The sequence below is a fragment of the Urocitellus parryii genome, chromosome 4, assembly GCF_045843805.1.
Source record: "Urocitellus parryii isolate mUroPar1 chromosome 4, mUroPar1.hap1, whole genome shotgun sequence".
NCBI lineage: Eukaryota > Metazoa > Chordata > Mammalia > Rodentia > Sciuridae > Urocitellus > Urocitellus parryii.
In genome coordinates, this window is record NC_135534.1 from 112471382 (window position 1) to 112491572 (window position 20191).

Sequence of the window (20191 nt, forward strand, 5' to 3'; positions counted from 1 at the left end):
AGGGGAGCACAAAGCCATCCAGAGTGGAGACAGAGAGCTCAAATATGGTGTGTGCTTGGTGTTGGGATCACGGCAGCTTGGAACAGCTGGAGAAAGATTCAGATTAGAAAGTAGCTGGGGATAGGTAAGAGAGGAAGGTCCAGCCTGATTAGGAAGAAGAATGGAGGTTAAGAAATTTTGAAATTTTTAGGTCCTGGCAAGGCATTTTAGACTTTTGTGCAGAGGACAAACAGTTTAAACCAGTCTCTGTGTTAAGTAGCTTTTAAGGAGCTCCTTTCTTACTACAGGATTGGAGCCTGGTCTCTGGGAGGTCAGCCTCGTTGCCCTGGTGAAATTCTATGCTTTCCTAAGGATGATGGTTGAGTTCAATAGTTGATCAAGAATCATCAGAGAACAGGATGGAAGAATGTCACATTTAGTACTGAGCATTATCTTACTTTCTAAAGCCTGCCCAGCTTCTGTTTATAGATGACAATGATGAAGGTCAATGATAAGGATGTTGATGAAACAGAATTCAGACAGACTAGTGGAGGATTTTGTCCAAGGTCACAGAGCACAATGGTGGCAGAGTGGGTACTAGCCAGCATGTCTCCTTTACTCGCTCACCTGATTCTCACAGATGCCCAGCATTGGGGAAGTGCCTGGAGAGTCTTTATAGGAAAACCACATTTCAGTTACTGTGTTTGTGATCGAAGAGGCCTGTGGTTGGGCTCCAGAGTGAGAGCAGTTTCTTTGAAGGCCCTCGAGCTGATCAGGACAAAGACCATGGTACTTTTTGCTCCTGGGGAAGATACCATTTGAGTATCTACCAGTTGGGGCTACTTCCCTAAAGTTGTTTGTGCCTTAAGTGGCCTGGGCCTCTGGCCACAGATTCTAGAAGCTGTCCTATACATCTGTGAAAGGTCTAAAGGTCTAAGTGCACCTGGCCAAACAGGAAAAGGCATTCTCTAGGGAAGCCTGCCTGGCCCATCAGAGGGTGCCCAGGAAAATGAATTTAGATAGGTAGAGAGGTGCCTGATCCAAGCTAAAGTGCTGGGAGTGGAGCCACTCCACTTCTTGGGGAAGGAGTAGGGACAAAAGGGACTTTATCTTCAATCTGAAGCTCCTGCTTCTTTCTTGTCCCCTGAAACATCTGGGTTATCACATCAGGTCACTCCGGGCCTGGTCCTTCTGTCTGCCTCCATGGCCTGGCCCTGCCAATCAGTCTGTCAAGTGGACTCAAGCCCAGCCCCAGGCAGCATTGTTGCAGCTGCCTGTTAGCCTCTCAGAGGAGAAGGACTTTGTATGGTGGTGGGTCTTTACCCCCCATCTAAAAAGGTGCACCCAGGCCTCCCTCTTCCAGAGCAAGGCAGGTGGGCTGAGTAGGAAGGACAGCAGCCACCCACTGGCAGTCCCCCCACCCCCACCAATCCTGGACTGTCTTTCATTCTCCTCGGTGCTTCTGACATGTATGTTGCCCTCCTTATGCTCAGAGGAATCACTGGCAGTGACAGAAAGGAGATTAGAGGCTGTATTTCTGCCTTGAAGCTTTCTCCAGGCTGTAAGGAAACAAGTGGAACTCACTAGATGTCAGTTCTGGGAAAGGAGAAATCTATGTATATTGTAGCCCTGAAGCAGCGCCCTGTGCGGGGGCATGCTGGTGTCACCTCTGATCGTCCTTCCTCTCGCTAATGTGCATTTTATTAATCCCTGAGTGGGAAGCGGGTTGGCTTCTCTTCTCTAACACTGGTGTGATTCCTCTCTGAGGAGTCCCAGCTCCTCCATGCTGTCTCAGGGGTGAGAGTGGGCAGAAGTGCAAGCAGAGCAGAAAGACAGGAGCATGTGGCTGATGCAGGACACAGCAGGAGGGAATCTTGACCCCTTAGGGCCACAAAAGGCAAGACAAGAGACAGAGGCTGAAGGACCCTGCCCTGTCCCTGGCCCTTGCCATTGCAGACTTTAGCAAAGGAGGGAACGGTGAGACAGAAAAGCAGCATAATGTGCACATGGGAGGCGACAATGATTTCCTATCCATCCATCTCCCCGACTCTACAGTGAGCACCTTGAGGACAGAGAGAGAGAAAGAAAAGGTGTGTGTGTGTGTGTGTGTGTGTGTGTGTGTGAGAGAGAGAGAGAGAGAGAGAGAGAGAGAGAGAGAGAGAGAGAGAGAGAGAGAAAGAGAGATATCTTTGGATCCTCAGGCTCCCATACATAGAAGATTCTTAATCTACTAGGGCTAAATTGATGCCATTTGCACCTTTCCAGGAGAGAGGAGGGGGAAGTAGTAGAATGCCACCCCAAAACAACTCTCTCATCTGCTATATTTCCAGATAGCCAGAACCAGGTAGGGGAGGCTGACATTAGCAAAGTTCCTAGGAACAGCCCACCTGCCACTCAGGGCACACCCACCTCTGCTGTCCCCTTCAGGAAGCCCAACATTGCTTTAGCACTCACAACTGCAAGTACTCTCTTTGGATTATTAAGAAATACAAGAACAAAGAGAATAGTGGAGGTTGGAAAAACAAAATATCTATGGTCAGTAGATGTACCACCTTGGTGGCAGTTTTCCTTGACAAGTCCTAAACCCGACTTTCCTAAGCCTCATTATCCACATTGATAAAATGGAAACCACTGTCTAGCAAGGAAAAAGGCATTTCTCATATGCTGCTAGTAGGATATAAATGAGTGTGACCTTCCCATGAGTAATTTGTAAAAACTCGTTAAATTGAACACATCTTTGGACTTGGCAAATCCACATCTAAAAACCTACCCTAGAAAAAAATGATCAAGTCTGGAGCAAAAACAAACTACAAGAATATTTATTAATAGCAAAAACTGGAAACAAAGCATTATGTAATAAACATTTGAACACTTATAGTACATCCCCCAATGCAGTGCTATTTAGCCATTAAAATTATAATATATATTTCCATTACATGAAAATCATTTATGATATGTTGCCTAATATGAAAGGCTGGTTACTGAACACTATAGTACAGTACTATTTTTAAGAACGAAGAGTTTTACTCCAAATGTTAGCTGTGATTATCTTCATTCTGTAGGATTACAACTAACTTAACTTTTTTCCTCTTGTTAATCTATTGTCTACAGTAAGCATGTGTTATTTTTTAAAGGTACTAAAAATTATTGTGTTAAAATGCCTCCTTTTAAAGTTTAAGAATTAAAGAAGATGTTATACATGAAGGTGCTTTGTAGACTAAAATGTTACACAGAGATAGGAGATTAAGGTTTCTGCCCACAAGGAGCTTATATTTCAGAAAGGGATGTCAGACATATAAGATTAACCAGAGCATCAGATGGAATGTGGCAAGAACTTTCAGAGGTCAAACAGCATGTCACTTGGAAACACAGAGGAGGAAAAATTACTCCTGGTTATAGAGGCAGCTGCCAGATTGTTTGAGTTGAATATTGAAGAATGGCTAGGATCTTCTCAGGTAGAAATAGAGAGATATAGAGCAGCAGGAAGTTGTGGGACACATATGGAGAGTCATTGTGTTTGGATGGTGGATAAGGAGACTCCTGGTGCAGGGTGGAAGATGAATCCAAAAGGCAGTTCAGGGCCAACCACAGGCACTCAGAAGGATGCACTTGGTCTAATTCAGTTGAATGCCTTCTATGAGCAAGGAGGCACCAAAGAGCCTAGAGCCCAGTGGCCCAGCTGTAAGCCCATGAAGGACAGTGAGTACTCACTGCTATGCTGGCCATGCCTGGTGTGTTTGGGGTCCTTGATGATGAAGATGATATCCCCTGCCTGGGAAGCTCAGTCTGGAAGCCATCATGTGAAGATGTGCTGGATGGCTGATGGTGGGGAGAAGGAGAGGCTGTGACCACCACACCAGGGAGGAGCTCCCTCTCCAGATTGAATGGAAAGGAGGAAAGATGATCTTCAACCCTAACTAGAAAGGAATGGGAAGTGATAGTGATGGAAGTGAAAATTAGGTGGGGCTTGGAGGAGGGAAGAGCCAGATGTCTCTCCTAGGTTTGCTGTCTGCACAGCCAGAGACCAGGAAGTCCTCACAAAGTCCACAGACAAGGTCCCATGGAGGAAGAGCAGAATGCAAGGAGTGAATCAGAATTTGGCACTCACAGTGCCTACCCTCTCCATTGGTTCTGATCTATTTGGCTTTTACATGTGGCTACCCCAGAGCAGGCAGTCCCCGAGGGTGACTGTAAATGTGTCTCAACATTCTTCATCTCCTCTTGGGAGGAGTCTGGGGTGTGGCAAAGGGAAGAGGAGACTTTCTTTCAATACAGAGAACATTTTTTAATGGAGATGCATGAGCTCCCCTTCTGCCCTTGGAGCTCTCTCAGTTCATCCCATCCTTCTAGCACACCCCAGCTGCCTCTCTCCTGAGACTGGGAATCAAATCTCCCTTAGGATTCCGGGTGCTCTCTCTCTCCACCACCCTCACCTCCCCAGTCATGTGTGCACATGTGTGCATACACACACACACACACACACACACACACACACATGGTGGGAAAGCCTTGTTGCTCAGGCAGATGTATACATTTCCATCTCCCCACTGCAGCTCCCAGTGTGGGCTACTGCTTTGCTCCTCCTGTTGTCTTGTCGCTAGTTAATGACATTCTTTATCAAGGTGCAAATGTGTTTTTACAGAGAGACCAAGATGGTGTTAACTAGAAAGGAAATGTTAATGTTAAAGATGCATGTGCAGGGCTGGGGCTCTGGGCTGGAGGTGCTGCCCAATGCTGCCCTCAAAGTATAGCCCAGGCCCCGGAGCAGCTCAGCACTCCAGTGACCCTGCCGTCTGGACTCCAAATATAGCCTCCTTGGAGTCAAATTAGCAACTGGTCCACAAGGAGAAATTGATGGGAAGTGTCCAGCCTGACCTTTTGATAGGGCTGACCAACCAACCTCCATATGCAAACACCTTAGTTAATTTCAATTACTGAGAAAAAAATTAATTCACTTTAATCTACAACTAAGTAAGTTGTGAAGCCAAAGCTACTTTGGGGCCTCCACTTCTTCTGGCCCTTTCCTCCTTGCCACCCTCAAGCTCCCTCCCACCCACCATGAACCTAACCAGTGTCCCTCCAGACCCCCAGCCAAAGCCTGCCATTCATTCGTCATGTAGATTGCAAGTTCATCTGCATACCTGAAAGAGCTATGACTGCTGCCCCTTTCTGTGAGTTCCACTAGTCTCAGAACAAGTTTTCTGCTGCTCTTCCCAGTGCTGCCTGCAGCTTGGGGAGAGGGCTGCAGGTAGACATGAATGTCGGGAAATCAGACCAGCAACAGGATACTGCCAACTGTGACACAGTTTGGGCCTCAAAATGACTCGGGTATGTGTGTGTGTGTGTGTGGGGGGGTGTTTGCTCAGCGATCATGCTAAAGAAAGAGTTGAAAGGCTAATATGGTAGAGGAAATAGAATCTATACCTTCTGGAATAAAACACATCCTGGGAGAAGGAAAGAAGCCAGTGAGTAGAGCCCTGAGTTCCCTGTTTTCTGAGATCCCTGCTGAGAGCTGCTCTGCCTTGCTTGTAGGTGCTCTGGCTTTAGCTGACAGGAAGCATTTCTGGCCCAGCTGGAAGTGAGGAGGAGGGGAGTGAGCCTCCTGAACAACATCCCAGAGGCTACAGGATCACCCAACAGTAAGACGTGCTTTTCTGTCCTTTAACACAAAAATTAAATCCCCCAGGCAGACTTTTTTTCTTTCTAAATCCTCTAGGATCAGTTGATCACCTAAGCTGATACTTAGCATGGACAATCCTTGGCAGTAAATTGCTGTGCTTTTTTTTTTTTTTCCCTACATCTTTGTTTTACCTTCTTAGCACCTTGAGGACGAGGGCCAGCCCTCCTCCCTGTACACCCTGCTCTTCTGCCAGTTCCATGAGTTGTTGGTACAGAGGGATGGGGTATTGCTTACATCCATATTGATGATCACATTTGTACAATTCTCTGAGCAAGTGTTACCACCTGAGGTCATCTGGGTGTGCCAGTGAAAAACGCAGTTCCTGGTCCTCACAGTCAGACTCTGGTTCTGAGAGTCAGATGAAGACTCATGGATCTGTATCCTAAGCCCAAGCAGATTTTTTTTTTTTTCATGGTCCTGGGGATTGAACCCACGTGTGCTACCACTGAACTACATCTCCAGCCCTTTTTAATTTTTATTTTTAGTCAGGTCTTGTTAAATTGCTCAGATTAAACTCAAACTTCCAATCCTCCTGCCTCAGCCTCCCAAGTGTCTGGGATTACAGGTGTAACCTTGTGCCTGGCAACCCCAAGTGTTTTTGATGAATTTGAATAAATCATCCCATTTATTTCTGATGAACTGGGAGAAATAGTTCTTTAGAATGTATTGAACATTTTGAATAGAGAACCTCATTTGATCCTCTTATCAGGTAAGATTTTTTTTTTTTGGTTTTTGGTTTTCTTAATCCCCTTAAGGAAATTCATGATCTCACAGATTTATGTATCAGCCAAGTTTTTGGAAACCCAGTTATCCAAACCAATCCTTTTTGCTTTCCAGTATGTCTTGATAGGGGCAGAATCTGTTATGGTGAGATTGAGCCCCAATTCCAAAGGCTTCTGCCCATGATTTTCTAAGTTTCCCTGATGTCTTAGGGCCGTCATGGCCTTATAGTTCATCAGCCCTCCTTTTGGGGACAGTAATCATTGCTAAATTCTATCACTAAAGCCGGTTTCCCTGCAGGGAGGAAGAGGAAGAGAGAGAAAGCTAGCCACAAAGGTGAATGTCCCTGGGTCCAGCTCCCCAAGCAGGTGGTTAGTGAAGCTATGGATGTTCATAGAGGACCCCATGCCTGAGAGCAAGAGAATGGCAGCAATAATTCTACTTCCTCTCAGGGGAGTTCTGTGTTTTAGGTATATTAAGCTCAGGGAGTGGGGGGTGGCAGGTCACCATGGTCCAGCGAGCTATGCCTCTGGAGGGAAGGTTATCTACAGGGGTCAAGACTGGACTAAGTGTAGTTGGGCAATCCTAGCTGGGGGACAAGCTGACAATTTTTGCAACATTTGGAGCCTGTGTGCACAGTGATGTTGCAGAGTTTATTCTACACAGTGGCTATTACAAGGGCTTGAGAAAGAGTGAAGGACAAGTAGAAAAAGAAAAGCCTGACAAGAGTTATACACTCGGTAAACCAGAAAGAATACTACGTTGCTACCCAAGACCAGTGACTTTTTCCAGGACCCAAGTGGAAATGAGGCTCTTTCTTTAGAATTACCCAGTCAGTGGTGCCCTGAGAGAATAGTTTCTGGGTTCCAACAGGCCAGTCTGTGCCCAGGAGAATGGACATGCCCCTGCCATCACCTGCATGGTAGACTGAGCAAATATATTGACTGACTGCTAGCTCTTGCCATGGATTGTGATTTTCTGGAGAATGGAAGGTTTCCATGGATGCAATAGAAACAATATTACCAACATATCCTTGACCTCTGCCCCTTCAGTCCCCCAACACCCATACACTCGCTGACTACTGCACTGTCTTTCCAAGTGAGTGACAATATGGTATCTCCTGGAGACTAAATACAGTTGACACTATTGCTTGGATGGGTGTAATCGGCAAGGACGATTTTTGCAGCTAATGCTGGAAGTGTGGCAATCAGAGAAGCCACCAGCTGTCTCACTTAAATTCTTAGCTCTCTCGCTCTCTTTTTTTAAAATCGTTTTGCTTACATAATCCACCCCCTTTTTATTTTCTAATTCTCTCCTTGCAAAGCTGGCACCAGAGGGGAAGGGCTGGGGTGGAGGGGGTAGCAATTACACATCAGTTTGGGGAGCATTTACATTTTGCAATTACAATTTAAAAATAAGTCTCGTTAATGATCTCCACGTGTGAACGACAAACCTTAACTGACATACATACTCTTCTGGGCCCACCTGCCTGCCCCCACCCCCTGCCGCCCCAAAAGCCTGAGACTGAGGGAGGCTGAAGTTCCCAGAGAGGAACAGCAGCAGGCCTGGGCCAGCTCAGCTGTGAGGGGTGGCCAGGAACATTAATGTGCCTTTGATGTTGGTTAGAGGACAGAGATAGGGATGAGGACATGGAAAACTAAGACTACTAGACCTTAACTTCTCTCCTCCTCCCTGCCTTATGCAGGGTCCTGACCCATCTCTTTGAGCCACATCATGGTCAGTTCTCTGTGTCCACAGGAGACTCTATCAGTGCTCAGAGCTGTGGCCAGAGGGGCTCCCACTGTTGTTATCCAATGCCGGTATCCTCCCAGGTGGGAATTTTCAGAGTCCCATTGAGCAAACATGAATCCTAGTCCCCATGAGCCAGTCAAGACAGCTGGATATCCAAGGATTGTGAAAAGGGGCTGATTCCTTCTTCAGGGTTCACAGAGGGAACAGCATGTGCCGTGTCCCTGTTTGGGAACAATACTGTTCTTCTTATCAATGAGTTAGCACATGTTAATCTGAACCTTCTGATTCCTGCCTAAGCTCAGGCTTTGAATCTCAACCATCCGGCTTAGATCCTAGCACTGCCATTTGCTGGCTGTGGGTCTGGGGCAGGTTACTTGAGCAGCTCCTGAAGGGACCCCCTCTCACCCTCCCCTCTCCCCATAGGATTCCCTGTGGGCTTGGCATCAGGCTGGGGCTCAGACTTCCATGCTCATTGGGTCTCTGCCTGACTCTGCTTTTTAACAAGCCAAATTATCTCTTTCCTGGACACTACTTCCACTGGGTGATCTTTCCTCCTGGCCCCATGTATGTTCCTTACATGTGAATGAGAGCAGGGGACCAGGAGCTCCTGAGCTACATTCTGTAGCCTCTGATACTCATCCCCACTCAGCTCCCCTCCACCAAATATTTGAGTATAAAGCTATTCATCTCTTGGGCAATTTCCTCCAGGCCAGTCTTTGAACTGACACTTACAGTCAAGAACTCCCAGCTGTTACCAGAAACATGCACAAGATAGCTCTTACCCACTGCAAAAAGAGTCACACATCTTAGGAAGATCTGGGAAGGGAAGAGTTTCCAGAAGTAGATATGTGACTTGTGCAGGGAAAACAGAAGGGGCCCACAGTCAAGGAGACTCTTGAAGACAGGGTTTGTGTCTTAGTTTTGGTGTTTATTTTAACATAATTAAGTGTTATGGTTTGGGGATCTGGGGCCCAGTTCAGACATGGTGAGCTTGTCTAGTGTGCACACCCACAAAAATTATATATATACACTGTTATATATATACATTGTATATATATATACACTGTTCTAAAAACTTGCTTTTCAATAAATTGACACGTAATAATTGTACAAATATATGGAGTACAGTGTGAGAATTCCATGCATGCACACAATGTGCAATGGTTAAATCAGTGTTTTGGGCACTCACTGCTTCTTAAATATTTATCATTTCTTTGTGCAAAAAGTTACTTTTTAAACCTAGGTTAAAAACTAGGTTATATGAGGGACTGTTTTCCAAAATAAGCAGATCTACTCCCATTATTTTCAATTGCTGTATAGTGTTTTTATTATTTGAATTTTAAATTATTTACTGTAGCTTTTTTTTTAATTACAAGTATGTGTTACAGAAAGGGAAACCGTGTAAAGATATAAAATAAAAGGTCTCCCTTCTTTCCCCTGCATCTTCAACATAGGAAAGCGTCTGTGTTCTGGTTACTTGATAGCTAACATTTACTGTGCTAAATAATACTTCAGTTCCTCTTTCCTAATGTATATATTAATATATTAACTCCCTGCTATGAAAGCTCAGAAAATTACCATACATTCTCTCCCTTCCAATCTGCGTGAATTTGATAATTTTTTCATATTGTATACTAAAAATAAATATTTGCTATCATTTATTTTTAGTATATAGTATATATCATATATTATATACTCCATATATATAATATACTATATAATCCATAATATTGTGTAATATACACTGTGTTGATATAAGTATATATTTTAAATCTTAATATAAAAATATACTAAATAATATGCAATATATATAAAATACTGAGTTATATATAATACTATACACTATACTATTTACTGTGTATCACATATTATGTAGTATATTCTAAACATTATAATATGTAATATGGAGTATTATAGTATGTAATACTATATATTAACATATATATATACACACACACACATACATGTATTACAACTATAGGTTTAAAACTGTTTTGTCTTTAGTTTTGTTTTGGGGTGGTTGGTACTGGAATTGAACCCAGGGACAGCCCACCACTGAACTATACCCCCCATTCCTTTTTGGTTTTTGAAATAAGGTTTTTTGCTTAATTGCTAAGCTTGGCCTCAAACTTGTGATCCTCCTGCTTCAGCTTCCTGAGTCCTTGGGATTACAGGCAGCCTTTCTCTTTGATCTTGCTGACATTGCTCCACCATATTCTTATTTCTAATCTTTCACAAAAATATATAATATCATATCTTATAATATGATGCTATATACTATTATATAATTTTAATACTTCATATATTACACAAAATTATATCATATAATACTTAAATACTATATATAACACTATATATAACTTTCTACTATATGCAGTGTATGTGTTATACTGTATATTATTATGTTATATGCCATACATTATAAATAGAATAACAACAATATCTACTCTGTTTACATGGTTAAGATTTAGAAGATCTATATTCTGTTATATAAATTTAGTTACCTCTGCATTCGGGTGAGGGCTTGATTATAAAATGAAAGTCTATTAAAAAGCATCAAACCCACTATGGGTTTGGAAATATTATTCAACCACATAACCAAACAGTGTGATTTGCCTGAGGAAGGAGATGGGTCCCGTCACTGCCATCCCAGCTGCTGTGATGGAACTTTCTGAGCACTAGGGAATGATGACCCCCTCCACGTTCCCTCTGGATTTTTCTTTCTGTGGATCAAACCAAGTTGCTGCTCTTCTTGTGTGTATACTGTCCTCCTCTTTGCATTTCTTTGTTTTGCTGGAATACCACCTCTAACTATTTTTTATAATGATGAGTGGGAAATAAACAGTTCTCACATGCCCAACATGACTCTTCTTTTGCCTTCACACTTGGTTGATAATCTGACTGAGCTCAGAATCCCAGGTTCGAATCTTCCTCCTTTCGTTTCTTTTTTTTCGTGGAATTGGATTCAGGGCCTCTGACGTGCTAGATAAGAGGACTGCCAGTGGACTCCATCCCCAGCCCCTCTCCTTCGGTCATGATGATGTTGTTCCCCGGTCTTATTTCCAGGCTTGCAATGAGACTCTGTGGAAACTTTTATTTTCTCATTAAAATTCTGAAATTTCACCTCTAGGTACTGGGGTGTAGATTTGCTCTATTTTCTTCTTTCTTTTCATTTCATTTCTCTTACTCAGTCCTTGGGGTCCTTTTAAATCTGAAGTCACCTGTCTGACCTCAGCTCAGCGAAGTTTTCATTTTGTTATCTTTACTCATTCCCACCATAGTGTCTGTTTTCTCCTTCTGGAATGTTCACAGCCCAGCACAGTGCCCAGTACGTGGCCAATGATGGCTGTTTTCCCCCTGGGACTTGAATTCTAGAGAGGACCCTATAGTTAACTTGGGCCAGTTTCCTCTTTGGTCCAGGGAAGATGTCAGACCTCATGACTGCTCAGGAATCTCCCAGCTCTGCTGGTCCTCTGATAATCCTTCCCAGACTCTGTGTCCCCCCCACTCCTGGAGTTGGGAGGAAGCAGTTAGTTTCTGCAGAATAAAGAGAAAACAGGTGATCAGGGCAGCCACTACAGCCAGCTTCCCACTGTGGACCCTTTCCAGGAACTCCCATCTCGCCAGTATCTGTGTCTGTCCCCACTGGGGACTGCTCCCCTTGGCCTTCCAGTCACTCTGAAATGGGCTGCCTCGTGGCTTCTCCTCTGCCCATCCCCCTGCTCCCCACACTTCTCAGCTCATGTGCACACAGCTCCCAGTGTTCCAAAACAGAGGCTGTGCCAGAGATAGCCAGACCCTAAAAAGAGACGAAAGAACACAGGGGCCTGCCGAGAGTGGGGCTATGGCCCAGCTTTGGGAAACTTTCCCCGGGAGAGTCATCTCAGATGAGCATCCTGTTTACACCTCCTCACCCTGGTGACATCTCCCATGAAGTTTTCCCATATGCCCAGACCAGTTCTGGACAGAACCTCTAGATCTGAGAGTTGAGATTCTTTGTTCCTTTTCCCTGGGCAGCCTGACCCCAGAAGATCCAGAATAACAAATGCTCAGATCCCAGGAGATTAGGATTTGTTCTAACTTGGAATATCCTAATTGGTCCTTGAGGGCCACTGTGCAAAATTGTCTTCTCCTTCTATCTCCCTGCTCCTTGCCCTAAAGCAGGTAAGTGGGGGTATGCCAGGAGAATGAAGAAGGGGGAAGCAGAGGCACAATCTTGAACTTCAAGTCCACAAAGATTCTGTGTGAAAGGCAGGGCTCTTTCTTTTCCATGGAGACTATAATGATAGGAAATGAATTGTCATTGCAAAAGTCATGATTAATGACTAAGGTTAAGGTTCTATGATTAAGGTTCTATGCAAGTTATACTTTTCAGACAAGTTGCTAGTATTCAAAGATTCTGCTGCTAATATGAAACACATCTCCTTTGTGTCTGGTCCAGCTGGAAGGGCCAGGAAATGACCAATGGTTTCCCTAGGAGAAGCCAGAGAACTACAGACCCTTCCCAAGACTGGAGGTTGAGGAGATAGAGGCTGCAGGAAGCAGCCAGGGGCCAGTGGGAGGCCGAACACAGCTCTGGTGCTCTTTCCTAATCATGGCTTGCTTTGGAGACTGTGAATAAAATTCTATTGCAGACCCACAGGATGTCTTCACTGGCCGCCCGTGCTGCTAGAATCTCACTGGCCTGAGGAAAGAGAAGGGTCAGAAAGAAAGCGGCACAGGAAGGGGCTTCAGCCAAAGGAGAAAGCTAGAACCTAGGGAAATATGACAAGGAGTGACACTTCCTAAGGATGGAATGCCCTGACACGAAAAATGAATATTGCTCAACTGGACAGGCTTTCCGAAGAGAGAGCCAGGTGCCTCTTCGCCTGTGAGTCATGGACAGATTTCATTCTAGAACAGGGACTTCTTTGCAGCTGTGGGTGGTCCCTGGAAAGCCAGGGGTGGGGTGGAGAGAAAAGGCCAAGTGGAGACAGTTACAGAGAGCAGGCTCACTGCAGACTCCCTCCCACCCAACCCCACCCTACCCTACTGGGCCCCCACAGGGCATCTTGGTCCAGGCTGTCAAGGAGACACTAACGGTTCCCAGTCAAAGTGAGTCAGTGCCTTGGCCCTGACCAGCTGGATGCAGGATCTGGGACAAGCAGCCCAGTTTTCAGACGTATAGAGCTCCTTCCCAGAGTTGTGCTCCCAGACAGCTAAGACACATGACCATGTTCCCAATGACACATTGCCTTTGAGATGTGCTCTCCAACCAGACATTTCTGTCATTTCATGTTTATTCTTTAATTTTGTTCTTTCCCTTCCTAATTGAACACACAGTCCAGTGAGTCTGTGACGGAGACTCGAGATTTGCTGCTTTCAGCATGCTCGGTGTTTTCCATCTTCGTCTTGGTGGTATTATGTCTCTAAGCCCCCTACTTCTTCTTGCTGGTATCAGCACTTTCATTTTTCTATCTCCCACTCACTCCGTTTTTTAAATAATAAGAGCAGAATGCAATAAAATATTTACATAAATTTGGACCAACACTGCTGTACAGGATGACAGGACTGACAGAAACTGAAGCAGCCCCAGTGTGGGAAGGTACAAAAGCCTGCAAGTGGCACGTGGAACACGCTTAGTGGTGTCCATATAACAGAATTCTCAGAAATTTAGTTTGGGCGAAAGTCAAAGGACAGCCTATGATAGGATGGCTCGTCAAGGTTGGCAGCTTGTTTTCATGATCAGTCTCGCCCTGTCTGCATTTCTTTGGCTTCTGTGGATTTCATTCCTTTTCTGGTGTTTCCTGCCTTCACCCTACACATTCAAGAGTCTTGAATCAGATGGTGTTTAACACTGGAAACTCTCTCAACCTCTCTAAGCCTCAGTTTTCTCATCCACAAATAGGAACAATCATAAATGCTGACTCCATATGGCTGGCAAGAAAAATAAACAAGGTTATCCTTATGAGCTGAGCATCGTGCCTTGTGCCAGGTGAGGGCTAATAAATGACGTTGTTATTAATTCACTATTATTGTCTCATGCCCATCAAAATTCACTTCAGGGAAAGGGACTAACAAAGTCATTCTCACTGAGGTCTAAATGGCTGCTGGGACTTGAAGGGTTATCCTACCCAGATTTGTTTGTTTTACCTCTTAACAGTCAGCCAAAGAAACTGAATTGTCACTCACTGTGCATGTGTATTTTCAGGCTCCATGGCGGGCGGGGGGGGGGGGGAGTCCTATTGCATATGCTTTCCCACCATAGGTGCCAGGCATCTTGTCTCCTGGGGAGCATAGTGGTCATCGGGCCAGATGAGATGTGTGGATGAGGAGTAGGTTTTTCTTAATATAGAAACATACACAGTGATCAGTCCTGATACGGTGCCCCCCATCTGACTGTGCAAAGGTCTGAGGGAGGGGACAGTCCCGGAGTGGAAAGTGAAAGAAACTGTCATGGAGGAGTAGGGTTTGGAGCCAAATTTTGATGAGGAGAGGGCACGATTGCATAACACAGAACACCTTCCTCAGGGACAAGAAAAGCTTCAGAGGAGACAGCTTAGGTGAGGCAATAGAGGGCGCGTCTGCTCAGCTGCAGTGTGAATCTGAGGGTCCCTGGGATGGGCTCACTGATCAGCCTCACTTCCTCTCACAACATGGCCATTGTCCTTCCTTCCCTGGGGGCTGACTTTCTTGGTGGATCAGGAGCCCAGCACCAGTACACCTGCCTTGTTCCAACAGCAGTGAGGACCAAGGGTAGAGGGGGCTGTCTGGACAGCCTTCCCTCCTCCAGCTGATTAGTTATTGTGGACTCTACCCCAGCCTTCCCCCCTTTTTTGGGGGGGGGCCACTTGCTAGGAACGTGCAGATTGCAGTAATAACCTGAGCCTAGCCCAGAGACCAACCACTTGTTTCCATAACTGACTCCTGATTATGTTTTATTTTGCTTTTTTTTTCTCCAGTTAAAAAATTGGGACCCAGAGGATATGGTTTAGCCTTTCTCAGAGTGGAAAGGGGACTGGCTGACCATTTTAGGATCCTCTAGTTCCAGGAGATTCTGAGATCATTGTGGGGGGTGGAGTGGATGGGCTTCAGGGTCTCCCCTCTGTGGCTCCTGCCTCAGCCCCTCTCTGCCCACACTTCAGTTCCCAGCTCCCTTTTCCGCTCCCAGGGAGTGCCCTGCACTAGAGAAGAGACTTATGAAGGGGAGGGAGGCAGGAGGGCAGCAGGGAGGAGGCTGCCTGGCTCTTTCATCCTAGCTCCCCAGCGTCTGAGCTGTGTGTCTGTCTCCGTTGAGTTGTGAGCCTCAGGGGCCGGCCTGGGTTGTTTTCTCAGCTCAGTTCCTGAGCAGCGGCTGCTGTCAGCTCTCAACAAATAATAATAAACCTGGGAATCGGGTTTGTCGAGGGGGACTTCAGTCCCCAGGTTCATTTTTAGATTTGTTTCTCTCCGTGTGTGCAGACAAGGAAGCATGTGACAGTGTCTCAGAGGGCCCTGCAGGGGCTCCCCACGGCCCTGGCAATCCACCCTCCCTGCCACCCGGAGGAAGACCTGGAGGGCTCTCCTCTGTCCCTGATCTCTGAAGCTGCCTGGATGTTTAAAAGAAAAGAAAAATAATTGAATCAAAGGCCTCAAGCTCTCTGCTTTCCCTGTGCCTCCCCACCTCTCCCACTCACGTTGTTTGGCTAGACATAAAGGAACTGGAGATGAAAAAGAGGGCAGACTCCCCTCCCTAGGTGAGGGAGTTGCCTGAGTGATGGGCAGGAAACTGGGGCAACAGGCCCAAGGAAGGCCCTCCCTGTCAGGGCAGCAGCCAGACCCGGGACCTCTGTTTCAGTACAACAGGGGAAGGGTCTCCTGGCAGAAAAAGGGAAAGTAAGGCAAACACCGCTGGGAAAACAAGGACCCACCTGTAGGTGAGCATGAACTGCAAGACCTTAACAACACCCTCTGGGACAAAGCAGCACCCGCTTTTCAGCAGAAGGAACTCATTGGAGGTCATTGCTGCAATCCCCCTGCCTCCCAGCAGAAGAAAGTACAAACCACCTCTCTGAGAAGAGTGCAAATGCTGTTCTTCTTTACAGCCAACACGCACTCTACCCTTTTTTCCCTTTCTAGGTTTTTTTTGTTTTGGTTTTTTTGTTTTGTTTTATTTTCTTTAAAGGAACCAAAGGGGGGGAAATTGCCAAGTTGTAAAGTGCTTAAAGAAGAGATAAGAATCTTCATCAAAATGCTAAAAGCTGGAGGGGGAGAGTAATGTGAAAACTCTTGCCTGCTATTTATGGGATTGATTCTCAGATCAAGAAGAAGCAAGCAGTTGGATGAAAGGAATTATTGTTAAGCTCCTCGGTAGGAAGATCTAATGGACAATTGCCGCTATCAGGGGGAATTAAATTGCTGTTTCAGTTTGTAAAATATATCAGCAGCTTTTTGAAGTCAGCCAAGGTGTGACAGAGCATCAGGGAATGAGTGGGGGCTCTACCACTACTGTCCTGGAGCGGGTAGGCAGTAGCAGCTGGGCAAGAGGGCTCAGGACCCTGGTCCATGTTTTCATACCATGTTGAAGAACAGCTGAACCGGAGGAGGAATGGAGGTGGGGAGGGAGCCTATGAACTCTGGGCCCTGGTGTGCTGGGTCCCCTGTGATTTAGAGCTGTGTGCCAGTCAGCAACAGGGCAAGATGGCACCACTCCTCTCTGGGAAAGCTAGCCAGGTTTCAGTTCAAGGAAGACAAGTGCTGTCCCTGGATGAATGAGAGACTAAGGATGGTGAGGGGGACCTGTGATTGCCTGGGCCAGGGCAAACATGCTTACTCAAATCCTCTGCTTTATTAACCATGAAGCCCCTCTTAGGCCCCCACCATTAAACTGTGGATACAGAAGAGTCCAGAGTGGATAGCAACCATCCCCCATCCACGCTCCAGAAATGGTTTCTGGGTTTTTTTGTTTGTTTGTTTTTTTGGTGCTGGGGATCAAACCCAGGGCCTTGTGCATGCAAGGCAAGCACTCTATCAACTGAGCTATATCCCCAGCCAGAACTGGTTTCTGGAACAAACTTGTGCTCATCTTCTCTAGGCTGGGTCATAAATCAGTGTGCATAAATGACCAATTTGCCCAGCCACACAGGACACGTTGTTATTCCTGATAAAAAGCAAAGAGTAAAATGGCCTTTTGGGGCAGGCAGGTGGAGAAAGGGGAGGTAGTTGAGGCCCTTGGAAGTAGGATCCTGGGCCACTCCTTGGGTTGGGGAGGAGGAAGGGGTCTGTGTTACCCTTTCTAAAGCCCATTCACTCCCAGTTTAGGACTAATGGAGGAGAGAGGGAGAAATCTTTTCACACTTCTCAGAGAGTCTTAGCCAAAACTCATGCTGGCGTTTCTCTGTCCCCACTCTGTTCCCTGGAGATTAGCATCATGACACTAGGGCATGACCTGGCACCACCTTCCAAGTAGGCATCCCAGAGAGACAGCAAGTGACAATGAGTACCGAGAGTGGTGGGTGGTCAAAGGGTGCGGTTGTTTTGATGGCCATATCTGCTTCTTGCTGAAGTCAGCGGGGAATTATCTCCCACTGTGTGTTCCAAGCAGGCCTGAGGGGCACCAGGGAAGTGGGCCTCCTGGTCATGACATTCTGCAAGGACTGAGGGCCCTGGGACAGCTGCAGTGCGTCGTGGGATCTGGGTAACTGTGGAGCTGCAGTTCATTTTGACCTCTTAGCTGGCCAGCCTCAGAACTGAGTAAGCAAGGGATCAGACCTGGGTGCAAATCCTGCTTAGTTCCTCTCCCACTCATCTTCCCCTTAGTAACAGACATGGGTGTACTCCCTGCTCCCAGGCCCCACCCTGAGCCTCATCCGACCAGACTAGAGGATTTCCATTTTCCCCCAGCACCCTAAAATCAGAGAGAGTCAGGAAGCAGCAGCCACCAGGCCCAGCATTCCTGTTGCCTGAATCCCCAGGCCTCTGACTTTGTCACCACACTAGGGCAGTGTTTCATAAGCTATAGGGTACAGCAGGTTCTAAGGGTGCCTGCCCCTCTTCCTATAGTTTCTTAGTCCCCACCTCAAGGACCCTTCACTTCTTCCTCCTTTTGAAACATTTTAAACCAACAAATTGATTTTGATGTAGAATCCCACCAGTGCATCCTCTCTCCACTCCATCCTCCTCCATCTCCGTTCCCCCACCTGGCCACACATCCCAGGCAGTGGGGACCATGGAATTCCTGTAGACACTCAGCTTTCAGCTTGTGGTTTTTAGCCTTTATTGGATTTTGCAAAGAGACCTGGGGCGTGTGTGTGTGTGTGTGTGTGTGTGTGTGTGTGCACCCACACGCCTGCGTTTCTTTAGATAAATCCACAGAGTCACATGAAATCAGTGACAGGTTGACACCGTTATTTCAAGATTCATCGCTCTGAGTTGCCAGCAGAGGAGACCTAGCCAACTCCTTCCCACCAACAACACTTTTTTTCCAGGCATAATTTATAGCACTGGGGTGAATTTGTTTCCAAAAGATGAATATCACACTATCAGCAACAGCTGCCTCTCATTTTTATTTGTTTTTAAATTTGACTCAAAGTCCAATTCTCCATACACATCCCAAGCTGTAAATCCTAAGGCGACTGATTACATGATTTAGTAAACAGGTTATATTATATAATGCAATTAAAGAGGGGCCCTGCCACGCCACCTACAGGCCATTTCTAGGAAGGGAGTTAGATCAGAGATGGCCACTTGGGACAAAGCTTGCCACTGAAGGAGAAAGGGGATTGCACCAGGGTTGAGGCACCTGCCCCAAAGGGATCCGTTGAAGCCAGCCAGGTTACTAATGCAGATTTTTGGTCCCTCCTGCTGAGTTCACTGTATTATTTCAGCCTCCTGCAAATCTGTCTAGACGTCAGAACACCAGCCTGGGCAGCTGTACAGAGAGGAAGGTTTGGGTGGAGGGGTTACCCAAGGGTGGTTGTGCTGGGGGCATGGTAGGCTCCTGGCTCACTGGCCACAGGGACTCTATTCCTCCACTTTCATGTGTGACGGGAGGAAGAGAAGAAGGGAGCTGGCTGGCCCTTGGAATGAAGCTACAGTCCAACTGTTTGCCTTCGATTCCACAAGCATATCTGGAGTGCTAATTGTGGGCAAAGACTTTTATTCTGCGGTCCAAGAGGAAAAGTGACTTGTGCAAGCCACGAAGATCTACTGGGAGTGGAATCCAGGCCTTGGGACTCTAAGCACAGGCTCTGATCCTGGAAATTGAGAATTGAGGATGACCTTGTGAATGCCCTTGTCCTAGTGAATTTACAAATGGGGAGATTGAGACCCAGAAAGGGGTTGGTCTTCCACAGCCCCTACTTGTACCAAGTGAAGGAAAATCATGAAAACTCTGTGTGTGTGTGTGTGTGTGTGTGTGTGTGCATATAATGAAGGACAGAGGAGAAGCACCTCTTAGCTGCTATGGGAGGGAGGGAAGAAGGGAGGAAGAAAGGAAAGGAGGGAGGGAAACCAGGGACCACCTTCCTCACCTCTCTTCCCTGGACTGCAGCACTTCTAAAAGACTATTATTAGGTTCTGTTGTCTCAGCAAATTCTTCTCCAGAGAATTTTTCTTTTCTGTTTCTTTCTTTTCTTTCTTTTTTTGAGGTGGGGGCAGTGCTGGGGATCGAACTCAGGGCCTTGCACATATTGCACATGCTAAGCAAGTGCTCAACCACTGAGGTACATCCTCAGACCCCTCCAGACAGTTTTCTAACTGGGTAACATCACAGAAAATCAGTCCCTGGAGAGAAGAGGAGCTCATTTCCCAAGGGCTGAGAAAAAAAACTGGACTAGAAGTGAGTGTGGATGGGAGGGAGGGAGTTCATGGAGGAGGAAAACAGGACTATTGGAGTCTGAAAAGGTAGAACTAGTCCCTTCCCTCTCGTCCTTGTGCCAACACCAGGCCAGTCTTCAGTTTGAAGCAGTCACGGGACAGAAAGGGGCCAAGGAAAGCTTGGCCCCTGCATTCCCTCTCCTACCTCAGCACCGGATACAATTTAGTCCCAGCTAAGGTCAGGGGCCAGGAACAAATGCTGTGGGGCCAGCTGGCCAGACAGTT

The 20191-nt window shown here is 46.3% G+C and overlaps 1 protein-coding gene across 5 annotated transcripts in view; it reads left to right on the plus strand.

Annotated features, from left to right (window-relative positions):
* Pknox2 (PBX/knotted 1 homeobox 2) overlaps window positions 1-20191 on the plus strand; it is a 268938-nt gene that overhangs the window by 161733 nt on the left and 87014 nt on the right. For 3 of the 5 annotated variants that reach the window (XM_026404555.2, XM_077796969.1, XM_026404556.2), the window contains exon 3: window positions 5512-5618. The exons of the other annotated variants lie outside the window; for them this stretch is intronic. The gene's annotated coding sequence lies outside the window, so the exon portion shown is untranslated. The remainder of the gene's footprint in view (window positions 1-5511; window positions 5619-20191) is intronic. 5 annotated transcript variants of the gene reach the window in all.